General features: G+C 33.9%; 1 protein-coding gene across 6 annotated transcripts in view; it reads left to right on the forward strand.

Moving 5' to 3' along the window:
- Window positions 1-14,024, forward strand: part of LOC126754185 (beta-1,4-glucuronyltransferase 1) — a 360,239-nt gene that overhangs the window by 112,037 nt on the left and 234,178 nt on the right. Inside the window, exon 3 of one of the 6 annotated variants that reach the window (XM_050466147.1) lies at window positions 7,592-7,635. The exons of the other annotated variants lie outside the window; for them this stretch is intronic. The gene's annotated coding sequence lies outside the window, so the exon portion shown is untranslated. The remainder of the gene's footprint in view (window positions 1-7,591; window positions 7,636-14,024) is intronic. 6 annotated transcript variants of the gene reach the window in all.

Genomic DNA, 14,024 nt, shown 5'->3' on the forward strand with positions numbered 1-14,024 from the left:
GATTTTATAGGGCGGGAATTTTTTTCTAATGAAGCGTCGGGCGTAGGAAAGCGGGGGACTTTAGTCTAAGGGTCAAAGTGATTTATGATACATTTGGGACTTTGGGTTTGTTGAGGGTAACTCAGTCTTCGGATTCCCCCCTAAGTATGGGTTCTATTTCGGGCATGGCCCTTTAAATGCATTTTGCATCGAAGAATTAGGTGTACGTAATTGCAGAATCCCCGTTGTATTTTGGGACGGGTATTTGGGGATTAACGGACTGATGGACGTTTAGATGTTGGCGATGAGATTCCTAGTCGGAATCCCGAACAGTTAATTAAAAAATTTTAGGGGGTAACCCTGGTTACTGGTCCAGGGGATTGAACGTCCAACTGGTACCACGGGAAGCAAGAATTGGAGCCCGCTTCAACCTGTTTTGGGACTGACCCGTCGGCAAACGATACTTTGTCATTTAAAAGGCTGTTGCATTGCAACTTTTGAGGGGCCCTCGAACGCTCCAAGGTGGCGAGTGTCCATTCCACACCCTTGGTCTAAAAAACCGGCATTTTCCCAACCGATCAACGCATTGATTTGATCCGGTCTCTTGAGCGCCTGGGCAAAGGCGAGTCGCTCGCCCCCAGGTTAAACACATCGGACTTTTGGAGGGTAAATCAAGTCATTATCATTGATCGAGTTTGGTGCATTTTAAAGGGTTTTCGCGCCAGACCTAATAAGCTATCTTCGTCGTCTGCCAAATGTTTCTATTAAACTTTTGATTTAAAACAAAGCGCCACGTTGATAGCGTGAACCGTTAAAAAAAAACTTAATAATACTACGATCATCATAACGTAAATAAATAAAAACAGTACAGTAAATAACAATTTCGCGAAAGCGGAATAATTGTAAAGCAAGCTCCTGAGCTTTTAACTCTTTAATTCTTCTCTTACATATTTCTTTAGTATATTTATCGACATTTTTTTAGTATTAAAAACAGTATTATTAAAAAAAAACGATTTTACATCTTCAAGGAGGTTTTGGTAAAATTTTCCCTTTTGTTTCTCATCCATACATAAAAATTTCTTCCCCATGGAAGTTTTAAAAAGTACAGTTCTAATCGTTGTACAGGGTCCGGGACTCAAAATGTAACCAATTAAAAAAAAAATAAATTCGGTTTAAAAATTATTTTTTTTATTTCAAAGTACAAATTTTGGAAAATAATCTTTAAATTTCGGGCCCAATTCACTTTTGCTCGATATGGCCCCCGGCCCTTAACTAGGGCCCCGGAGGCGGTCAAAAACGAATGCAAGCTGCCGAATGTGATTTGCCGGTTTTTTGGCCCACCAAGGACAATGGCTTTCTTAAACATCTGAGACTGGGGGAATTTTTTTGGCCCGGGGGTTTCAAAATGGCCCGAGAGAATGATCCTTGGATTCACACCCTGGTGAATTCGAGAGCCATTGTGTGTTCCTAATGAAGTTCGGAACTTGTTTTTAAACCATTTTTGCTTAACTCCCCTTTGTGAGACAGTGCTGAGTCTTGTTGAAACTCCATGGTTTTGGACCGAAACGTTTGTTTGTTTTCACGACTTCAAAGAACATTTTCCCCGGAAATATTCCCAATTTACCAGACGCCAGGCTCGATAAAAAACAATTGAGAGCGCCCATCCGCAGTGACAGCGGTCCAAACCATTATTTGTGGCGAGTGCTGCCTCCTGGTGTCAACCGGTGACTTATCGTATGAATGGTCGGTCAAGTAAACCCTATCGCTTTGAGAGTTTATGAATTGCGCAATTGTAAAAATTTTTTCGTCAGAAAACACAATGTTCGAAATTTGACCGCATTCGGCCAAGCGACAACTGCTTCATGGAGATCATGGGCCTTGGAACTTGCGGGCTTGACCTTGAACTCATTTTCAATATTTGTCGGATGCTGCGGTCGGATATTTTCAGTTCTTTAGCCATTTGATTGGCGACTTGGGCAAAAATCACGACGAAGTGGTTCACTTTCTGAACCATCTCGTGGCGTTGCAATCTTTGATGACCACCACCATGGAGTTTTGCGATACTATCAGTATCATTGATATCGTGAAGGTGCGATAAACAGCATTATTCTTATTAAGGCGTTTTGAGCTCACGAACAATTGCTGGCTGTGATTTTCGGCTAAATATAAAAACAGTACACTATTACGTTTGAATTCCCATTGCTGATCACTTTTGCGTTCTCTTTGGCAGAACGCTTTTTGTACCGCACGAACAATACTCGAACTGTCATTCTGGAAATTTATAAACAGCTGATTCAGTGCGACAGCTGCGAACGGTTTGAGTTGGTTACACTTCAGCCCTGTAAAATTCTGAGTTTCTGTTCACGTTAAAGTTTTAACTTTGAAACACTTAATATGAATTCAAGGTTATACTCAATCGTCCGGCACCTGTACAACTTCAGTTGAAATACTTACAACTTCATTCACACAATAAAATGCTTACTTCTAATTCTCCAACCTGTTATGGGTAAGCTTGGTGCCGTGGTCCTTCACTTACTTCATTGAGCAATTTGTTATGGAGATTATAAACCGAATTTCCATCTTAAATATATTCCTTAATGTTAAGCATTTAATTGTCTGAAATGTCACCACAATGCTAAAGTCATAACAATTTGGTTTATCTGGCTATAATTCTGCAACTATGAAAAACTTCTGCAATTACGTGAGGATATTTAATTGTTTGACGTCTTTGACAGGAATGTTTACAAAGGAATTTTTAGCTGGTTAATAGCCGAAAATAGCTGTTGATCAAATTTGACACGGATTACAAAAACCTTACTATCGCCTACAAAATATAAACATGTCAAAGTTTATTTGAAACCTTGCCTGGCTTCAATGCCAAAAAGACATATTAAACCAAAAAGTATTTGGACCAAGGGTCAGTCTCGAACATTCTAATAATCCACAAATGTGGTCATTTACGACGAATTGCGACGCCTCAAAATGGCTAAATAGTATTCATTATTGATCGCTTGTGTCTGTAAAATGAATATATGCTGCACCATACCACGCCAGTGAAAGAAAACGATAGCCTCACTATATTTTTTGAACGACTTTGACGTAACTTCGGTTTTGACTAATTTTTGGAACACCATTCAATAGATGGTTGGACAGTTCCTACGTCTTTTATGACTTCTACTCAGCGTCAATTTAATAAAAGACCCCAGTCTGTTAGTACGAGTCCAACATCGACACGTTTCCTGCCCTAAACAATAACCCAAATGTCTTCAGTCGATCCAAATAACTTCAGATCTTTTGATAACTCTCTGATGTCAATCCAACTATTTCCAAGCACTACTTCTTTTTATATTCTTCAAAGTTATCGTCGCTAACGTCACATGAGACACGAAGAACTAGCCCGCTGTGGGGCATCGTCGAGGATGTTTGGGCCAGAGCCATGCGTTGCAGTGGGGTCCCACAATTTTAAGGAGATGCCCCGCATGGAGGAGAGAGTGGGGAGAGAAGAGCATTGGAAGCAGGCAGCAGGAATGCGCCATGCCAAGCTGCTTCTTGGAGGGTACAACCTCGCAAGGTTTAAATGATCAACCTTCCCCGAGACAAATTCCGCCTGCTTGCAGGAGAAGCACTTGTCCAACATGGGCATGGGGTCTTGCGCAAACTGTAGTTTCTACGACTTGGAACCGTAAACCCCAGAATACTTGATTCTGGATTGCCCAGCAATTTACAGAAGCAGGCTAACGGCTCTAAGTTCCAACTACGTGGACAGGGATCACATCACCTCAGTTGCGCCTGGAATTGCTCAGGATGCTGGTCCTTTGTGACCATATGCGATATAGGGGAGGGCACAATAAACCGTAGATCGCAGTGCAAAACCTCAATCTTTATTATCTAGACTCACCAAAATACTTCTGCAAGCGGACCAGGTCGGGTCAAATTTGATTAGATACATATTTTAACAATCCCTTTAAAAGTGCTGAAACTAAAATCGTTACATAAGTCAAACCGATCGGCTTGTGGTTTGCTGCAAAGTCATTGTCAACATGTTGCAAACACCTGGAGGCACTGAGCATAAGTCGCATTAAGCGTTTTATGTTGCAACTGCGACACGACACACATGATTAGGCATTATTGCCGCGGAGTTGTTGCTGCGATGTGATGCTTCGTTACGCAATCGCCAGTCACCGCAACAAGCCGACAACGGCGGCATTACAGGCAATTTGCAAAAATAAAACCAATAACAAGTGAAACTGATGCCCGTTGGCAGTTCGGAGCAACAGCAAAAACAACTGCAACAACAATGTAGTGTGGCTTGCCTCCACAACAATATCACATTAACGTCATTAGCCACATTTTACGCATTAGCGGCAGCAACAGCCACAACAACAACAACAGCAACTACATTACAGCGGCGTTGTGGAAAAAAGCGAAAGGAAAACGTTGCGGCGGAAGAGCATGAAATGAGCAGCAAGGTTGTAGCGCTTGGCCTGAACCAATTTGTAGCGACGTCTTCATCAGCTAAATTCAGCTTGTTGCTGCTGCTTATGCTTATGCTCTAATGTATGCATATATAATGTGTGTATATGTGTGCATATGAGTCGGTTAATGTGTTTCTAGTCAAAGTGTCCTCGTCATCGCCGCCATTGGCAACGCTTACTATTAATATGCAATGTTCAATAATTGCATTCGCTTCGAATTAATGCAACTATTTCATGCTGCAGCAATGTTAGCGTGCCTCAATATATGCATGATGGTGTGCCTGTAGGAAAAAGTTGTCTAAGTGGAAAAAAAAAAAAATATAAAACAAAAACCAATTCTCAAAGAGCCAAATGTGAAGAAAAAAAATTTTGATAAAAAAATAAGAATTTTTCTTAAAGGGTTGCCACTTAATTTTTTCTATTCGAAAACTTTTAAAAAATTAGTTTCATAATATAAATAAAATCTTATTTTTTTTGTTTAATTTTGATAAAAAAAATAAGAATTTTTCTTAAAGGGTTGCCACCTAATTTTTTAAATTCGAAAACTTTTAAAAAATTAGTTTCATAATAAAAATAAAATCTTCTCAGCTTTTTGCCAAATAAAAGAAAGTAGAAGGTTTGATAAAAAAAAAGATATTTTTGTAAAGGGTTTGGCACCTAATTTTTTATATTCGCAAAATTTTAATAAATTATTTAATTAATATAAATAAAAAATTCTCAGGGTTTGCCGCCAAATTTTTTATATTCGAAAAACTTTTAATAAATTATTTAATTAATATAAATAAAAAATTCTCAGCTTTGTGTTAAAAAATTAATATTTGTCAAATAACAGAATTTAATAAATTGTTTGATCAAAAAAAATGGGTATTTTTATAAGAGTTAGACTGTTTGTTAATATTTTATATAAGGTTGCCAAAATTTTAATAATTTAATTTTTGTAATATAAATAAATAATTCTCACGTTTGTGTCAAATAAGAGAGAATATATAGACTGTTTGATAAAAAAAGAGGTATTTTCTTTAAGAGTTGCCAACTAATTTTTTATTCGACGAAAATTTCATAATGGAAGTTTTGCCAAATATCTCAGCTTTTAAATAAGAGAAAATTATATTAAATAATAGGTAATTTTGGTAAAATTTACCTTTTTTTATATTCGTAAAAATAAGATAAAATATCTCTCATTTTAAAAAATTACATAATACCTATGAATTAAAATTTCTTAAAGTGTTGCAAAATAAGAGAAAATTATTTTGATAAGAAAATTAAATTAATTTTTATTAAAAAAATCAGTTTAATATAAATAAAAATTTCTTTGTGCAAAATAAGTTTGAGAAATAGGTATTTTTATAAAGGGTTGCCACCTACTTTTTTATATTTTACATCGGAAATTATGTAGTAAATTACGATAGATTGAAATTGTTTGTTTTTTGTTTTAAATTTTTAAACGAATATAATTTTTTTTGCAATTTTCAACAGGGTCGCCAAATACATACAAATTATACATTATTAGTCTTTTAGTTTTCGAGATATCGAGCTGAAAATTTTCACACTCATTTTTCGACAAAAGTTCGAATACACGAAGAAAACAAATCTCAAAGAGCCAATTTTAAAACGAATATAATTTTTTATAATATATTTTTATAGGGTTGCCATATGCATTCATATTATACATTATTAGCCTTTTAGTTTCGAGATATCGATCTGAAATTTTCACACGTCCTTTTGTTAAGCAAGAAACTGCTCATTTGTCGGAACTGTCGTTATCCGACCACTATGGCATGTAGCTGCCATACAAACTGAGCGATCGGAATCAAGTATTTAGTATGAAAAACTTTTTATATGATGAATATCTTCATGAAATTTTGCGTAGTATTGTCACAAAGGTAACGGTGCAATCTGCAATGAAATATTCTGATCGAAATACTAGCATACAGCTGCCATACAAACAGTTAGTTCAAAATAAAAGAAAAATATAATTTTATCATTTTTATGCTATAAATGCACCAGTTAAGGTATTACTTAACTAAAAGTTTATTTTTGTTTTTAGTATCAAGCGGATCATACATATCATGGTGTTATCTTAATAATTTTTGAAAATTTACTTTCGCGCTCTATCCTGATCTCTTTTTAAGTATGCTATTTACTTTTTCGAATTTCTAAAAGTGGTTTTAAGTTTTTGTTTTCAAATACGGCCATGTTTTTGGTAAAATCAGTTGTCTGGTTTCAGCGTAAATTTGACGATCAGCTAAGGGTGTCATAATAAATTAGGTTGATTAAATATGATAGACAGAAATATCAATATATCAATATCTAATATCGTTAAAATATTTCACTCAATAATTTATAATTAACAAATAATAATTAGCACGTGATCTGTTAATTTGTCACACTGACTCTACCATCAACAGTCAATACTTATGAATGTCGAACCGTGAACATACAACAACTAAAAGCTCCAGTTACTCTTTTTCCTTTTATCATTTACTGTATTTACCATGTATATGTATATTTCTTCAATTGTTTTTGTTGTTTTTCAATATCACTTCAACTTGCCTCTCTTCTGTATCATTAATATTGTTATCCATTTAATTTACTTAGGTAATTAGCGGTTAATTAGTAGACACTTGTCATCAGCAAAGCACAGTGACTCTGGTAGTCGCAAGCTTGGTGGGTTTTATGCGACTTTAGCTCTTGTTTTGTTGTTTAATGTTTTACTTTTTCTCAATACAATACTGCAAAAATTACGTTAGCTAGTAATTCTTTGAAACAATTAGTTGCAATGTAACTTATTTGTATTTTATAATCGTGGCAACTAGATTACATCAAAACCTGTGCCGCGGTGTAACGAACAAACAACTGCTTTAAATTAAATAAATTGGCAAACTGAAATAATGGGATAAACCTAAATTAAGTGTTGCCACATACTACTTCCAACTTGTTTACTGTTTACGCCTTTTAAAATTGGTAATAAACAATGCAAAAGAGAAAGAGCAAAAAGGCATCATTGCCTTATACTACTGTTGAAGAGCCATTTACAAAAGTTGGGGCTCATTATGTTCTATGGAGTCCTATAAATTGCTAACCATTATTTATATATTTATAATAAATTATTAAATTTTTATTTTTTGCTTTTACAGGTGAGCGATATTATCCATCATAAGAGTACAGTAATATATTAAACGTAAGTACGTGAAATTTATTTTTAAGCTTACAGAATTTTTTAAATGTCATTGCCTTATTCTTAAATTTTTAAATTATAAGAACTAGTATAACATTTAGTTAAATACTATATTTTTGCATTAAATTTCTTAGAAATCAATTAGCTTTCTGCACCGACTTAAATTTAGTAAATAAGATCAATCAACAAGTGGTACTGTGGGCAAAAAATAGTAAGACTTTTTAATTTATTTCAAATGACTGTCACACGATAAAAATGACACCGGTCAACACGATTTTTGGGTCTGACATCAACATGTTAAATTTTAGTTTCTCCCATGACAAAAATAAGGAAAAAAATGTTTTCCCGATGTGCGATGATTTTTATAATTTTCTAATAATTAGAAAAACTTTTTAGATACAGAGTCATTCAAGATGTGTGAATAATTATAAATGTAAAATAACAAAGTATTCTAAAAGTGAATATTTTTCTTATGCTCATATGAGCTTGTATTAAACCCCAAATATACTTATCAATGTAGATCAGCCCACAGCAAACTTAAAGAACTAAAGTTAATATTTAAGTGTTTTTCAATGTCTAGAATCCAGAATTCAAGCATGTTATTTTTTGTTGACCGGTGTAATCATTAATGTTTATTTGTCTTCTTGATACATAATGATTTTTATGATGTGAAATCATTCAACAAAGAAGTTCCATTAAATTTTGTGTGAGGAATACAATTTATTGTACCAAAACGCTCAGAATGTTGGAGAAGGCCTTCGGTTGTTATTGCTTATCGCGAACAAGTGTTTTTAATTGGTAAAAATTATTCAAAGAAGACCGAGCACGCGTTGGCGACGAACCACATTCAGGGCGGCCATCAGCATCAACTGATGATCAACACTTCAATAAAATAAAATAATTGGTTATTGAAAATCGACGATTAACAGTCAGAGATCTTACTGGCATCGTTGGAAAATTGGAAGGATAAGTAAAAACCGTTTTGTAAGATCATTTGGACCTAGGAAAAGAGAAAGTATGATTGGTTCCAAAATCACTAAATTTTTTGAAAAAAAGCGTCGCGTTAACGTCTGTGATACAATGCTTTCCAACTATCAGAATCTCATGAAATACATGTATTATTACTGGCGATGAATGCTGGATCTATGGTTACGAATCGGAAACATACGATTAATCGGCCGAATATCGCGGCAAAGATGAACCGAAGTAAAAAAAAAAACATGTCAAAGCAAGTCAAAAAATCAAGGTTTTCTGATATTATCGAGGTGTGGTGCACTCCGATTTCCTTCCGACCGGCCAAACTGTCAACAAGGAATGCCATTTGAGTATTATGCATCGTTTGCGCGAATCTATACGAGAAAAGAGTATGGTGTTATGGGCCGACAACTCTTGGTTTCTGCACCACCATAATGTACCGTCGTATACTCTATTGATGCTTCGTGAGTTTTTCGCCAAATTTTCAACAAATATCGTGCAGCAACCACTATATTCGCCTGATTTAGCTCCGTGTGACTTCTGGCTATTCAGCAAACTCAATCGATCACTCAGAGGAAACCATTTTGAGTAAATTGAAGCCATTAAATATTAATCGCATTGAAGACTATACCGGAAATTAACTTTAACAATTGTTTCGAGGATTGGAAAAAACGTTGGCGCAAGTGCGATGAGGCCAAGCGGGACTACTTTGAAAGGAACGATATATGTAGATGCTGAAAAAAAATTAAGAATTTTAAAATTATGAACAAAGTCTTACTATTCTTAGGCCCACGGTAGTAAACCTCCTTTTATTTAAGTTTTATTTATTAGATCTCTGGCTAGGACGATTAAAGCCATAGAAAAGATCGTAAACGAATATAGAAACGCCGGATTAAGAAGCGATTTCAGAGATTTATCTTAGTTGTTCTGCCAGTAAAGTTCGGTTTTCTATTGGACAAGTTGAATTAAATTATATTATGTTGATGTTTTTACATTCTATTCTTCATTGCAACTTTGACACGTTGAGTCATCCCAAAAGACTTGGCCTCGCCTGACATTGCGGTGATGTGAGCTAGCAGTGAAATGAACTTTTTTATGTTCCTTTGCTAAGAGCATAGCAGTTCAATGAACTTTTTATGTTCCAATCTGAGCCAGAAGGGTTCTGCAAGAGCTACCTAAAAGTGCTGGTTGATGATCCAGAGTGCATGAAGACTCATTGCCATTCTAATGAAATTTGAGTAAAGGTGCTTTTTCTTGCGAACTCATTGTGCTGTGACACCACCCAGATGAGTTTAATATGGTCACACACAATCAGCGAGGTCACGGCCTGCATAGCAGCTCTGATACCGGAGTGGATGCATACCATCCTAAAAGAAGCCGCACTTCGGAAGAGTACAGCTGCTACTATTTCCTTTGGTTTAAATATAATACTCCCCGTCCAACCTTTCTTTGAGCTACGATTCAGCGGTGAAAAAACTCACTGCGCCTATTCTCCAGCAACTCTGCTCCAACCACATATTTCTTGGATATATATGCATGTGGAAGATATCACTAGATACCTAGTGGTCCAAACTATCATGATGTAGCCGACGTGAGAGAAGATTTTGGAATGTCTATCTCTGAGGCCCTTAATGTCGGTGTTATTATAAGCATTTTGGCATTTCTTAGCGAAGTATGAATATCATATCACAGCCCAACCTGAGCAAACTCTCAACTTCCCTTAAATCTGGGAACATTCAGAATGACCTTCTCTACACAATTACCTGGAGATCTCAACGTATGGTATGGCCGCCTTCAGACACCATTCTGTCTGAATTCCCACGAACTACTACATGCTTTTTGTTTTCCAGCACAACTGCTCTCTTCTCATCAACTTTTCATCAAACTGATTTTAATTAGCGCACACACATTACCAAGAGACGAGAGATTTATTACAAAATTGGAGGGAATTAAGCGAATGGCTTTTAAAGTAAGCGGACGCGAGGCGTTAAATAATGAATGCACAAAAGGCCAGTGAAAAATGATTTACAAAAACAAAGCGCTTAAAATGACTCGCACTTAGTTAGTGCGTTGTGTTGTTTTTGTTGGTGCGCACCTGCTCACCGAGCAATTTGTCTATAGTGAGCGGCTAAGAATAACAGTAGATTTTAATTAAAAAAATCTGTCAAGGACAAAGTAGCAGTGTAACGGTGCATCAGTGCATCGCTGCAGCACGGCAATATTGCAAAATTGTTTGGGTGCTTTGGGCGGTTCGTTTTTTATTATTAATAAAAGCAATTACTAGCAAACAACTGGTGAATTGCAAAAACACAATGCTTGTTGTTGTATAATAGTTGTTGCATTTAATACTTTTTCGACCATGTTGGCTGTAGTATATGTGCATTGTTGTTGCTCGTTTCTTTATGCCATGAAATTGACGATGTTTACGCTTGTGCGCCTAAAAGTGTGCCACACGTGAAAGCAAAATTGTTTGTGTGTGTATATGAGTGTGTGCAAGCGGCTGTAGAAAAAGTGAATTTATGCGAAGAAAGGCAAGGCAAGCTGCAGGAAGGCATGCTTGTGTGTGGGGATTGACATGCAAGCGACGACATTGATCGACAGCTGCAACGCCATTGTTGCTGCAAAATATGTGCCTGACTCTCAGCAAAATTCCAGTTGGCCACAGCTGTGTTGAAGTGCAGAAAATAATTGCGGCATACGCCAGCGTGCTGATTAAGTGATGGATTAAGTACATATTTCTTTACTTTAGATGCTGGAAAAAAATTCAATAATTTTTTTTGAAGGTAACTGTAAAAGGAAAAGAACAGCTGGCAGTGACGTTACATTTTCAATTTTCGTTTACTTTTGAATGAGTGGTACAAATATGTCAAACTATGTTATGCCAACTTCAGCTCAGAGTTATAGAAAATTTTCGAGAAATTTCCAAAACGGCGTTGCCACCTCTTTATTCAAGAAATTATAAATATCAGAATTTTTTGGAGTGAAAAGCTTTTATAAGATACATACATACATACATACATACATACATACATACATATGTACATATGCAAAAATATATTTTTTTTAACTTACAAAATGCTATAACATACAGATGCAAGCAGATAAACAAGAATATCTTAGATTCGAGAAATTTCCAAAACAGTGTTGCCATCTAGTTATTAAAAAAAAACAAATATTAAAGTTTTTGACTGAAAAGATGCTATGACATATGCAAACTGGTAAACTTGAAGATTTTCGTTTCAAAAAATTTCCAAAACGGTGTTGCCATATTAAATAAAAAGTATCAAAAATGTTTGAGTGAAAAAATGCTGTAACATAAGCAAGCAGATGAACTAGAAAATATTCCACTCGAGAAATTTCCAAAACCGTGTTGCCATCTACTTATTAAAACAAAAAACAAAAACAAATAAAAACAAAATTTTTTTAAATGTGAACAGATGCTGTAACATATGGCAATTAGTATAAAATAGAATTATTTCGATTCGGGAAATTTTCAAAACGGTGTTGCCATCTGCGTATGTATTTATAAAAAAATATCGAAATTTTTTTAGTGAAAAGATGCTATAACAAATGTAAGAATATAAGCAAGAAAATTTTCAAAATAATTCCAGATTGGTGTTACCATCTAAATATATTTGAAAAAATAGTATCAACATTTTTAAAGTGAAATGAGTTTTTTAAGTAGCAGATGTAAGACAATTTCCAACACGGTGTTGTCATTTATTTATTAAGAAAAGTCTTAAATATTAAGTAATTTTAATGTAAAAACGCTTATACTTGTGCTAGCAAATAATCTAGAAGATTTTGCAAAAATTTTCGAAAACAATGTTGCCACCTAATTGTAAAAAAAATATTATTACCGAAATTTTTCGAGCGAAAAGATTATATAAAAGATGTAAAATTAAAAGCAAGAAAATTTTAAAGAGATTTTTTATCGGCGTTACCACCTAAATAATAAATATAAATATAATATAAAATTTTTAAATATTAAAATAATTTTGAAATAAAAGCTGTATACATATGCTAGCAAATTATCATGAAGATTTTCTTGAAATTTCGAATTTTAAACGAATTTTGATGGATATCGTTCATATTTTGTTCAATCGATAAATTATCAATATCGATTTTTGTCAAAATATCAGCTTAGGTAACTAAAGTTTTTCTATAATGTATAAGTTAACATAAAAATCATACTTTTTAGTAAATCGATGAATTATCGATAAATACTGTAGGAAGAGGAAGGAATTAGATTTGGTTTATTGATATCGTTTATTAATTAGTTTTGAAATTCTAAGTTTTTTACTTAAGATTTTCTTGATAATAAGCATATTTTGTTCAATCGATAAATTATCGATACCGATTATAAAAAAATTCTGGATAATAAGCGTATTTTGTTCAATCGATAAATTATCGATACCGATTATAAAAAAAAATTCTGGATAATAAGTAATATAATATTTTGTTCAATCGATAAATTATCGATACCGATTATGAAAAAAATTTATATGTATTTGGCTTAAATCGAATTATTGATATGGATTATTAATTAGTTCAAATTTTGAACTTCTAAGTTTTTTTAGTTTAGATTTTCTCGATAATAGGCATATATTGTACAATCGATAAATTGTCGATATCAGCTGTTATTAAAACATCACTTTCGGTGACTTAATTTTCTCCTTAATATTAACTTATTCGGTAAAAATCATACTTTGGTGTAAATCGATATTTTATCGATAACTATTATTGGAAAAAAATTTTGATTGTGGACTCTAATTGACTCTAATTTTCTCTGTAATATTAATTTATTCGATGAAAATATTACTTTGGTGTAAGTCGATTAATTATCGATAACTATTATTGGAAAAAAATGTTGACTGTGGACTCTAATTGACTCTAATTTTCTCTGTAATATTAATTTATTCGATGAAAATATTACAAATCGATATTTTATCGATAACTGGAAAAAATATTGTGGACTAATTGACTCTACTTTTCTCTGTAATATTAATTTATTCGATGAAAATAATACCTTGGTGTAAGTCGATAAATTATCGATAACGAAAATTATTGATTGTGGACTCGAATTGCATACATTGTTTGAAGTTTTATTTCACTTACTAAATTTTTTCTATGTACAATATATTTAAGCCTTCGTTTTTATAAAATTTTGATATTTTGTGTTTTAATAACCAACACACTCCTTAAAAATTAAAATTTATTTAAAATGTATATATTTTTAAATCTGAAAGTGTCCTCAAATGCCATATTTCAGAGTTCTTTTAAAATATTTTTCCATTTATATAATAATAAACCATAAAATATATTGTCATCTCCGCCAAATTCTACACAATTGCCAGTTGTCTTCCGCCAAACCAAATATTCAAATATTTCCCTTTCCTGTAATACACACTTGCTTT

The sequence above is a fragment of the Bactrocera neohumeralis genome, chromosome 3 (genome assembly GCF_024586455.1).
Source record: "Bactrocera neohumeralis isolate Rockhampton chromosome 3, APGP_CSIRO_Bneo_wtdbg2-racon-allhic-juicebox.fasta_v2, whole genome shotgun sequence".
In the NCBI taxonomy this organism is placed as follows: Eukaryota; Metazoa; Arthropoda; class Insecta; order Diptera; family Tephritidae; genus Bactrocera; species Bactrocera neohumeralis.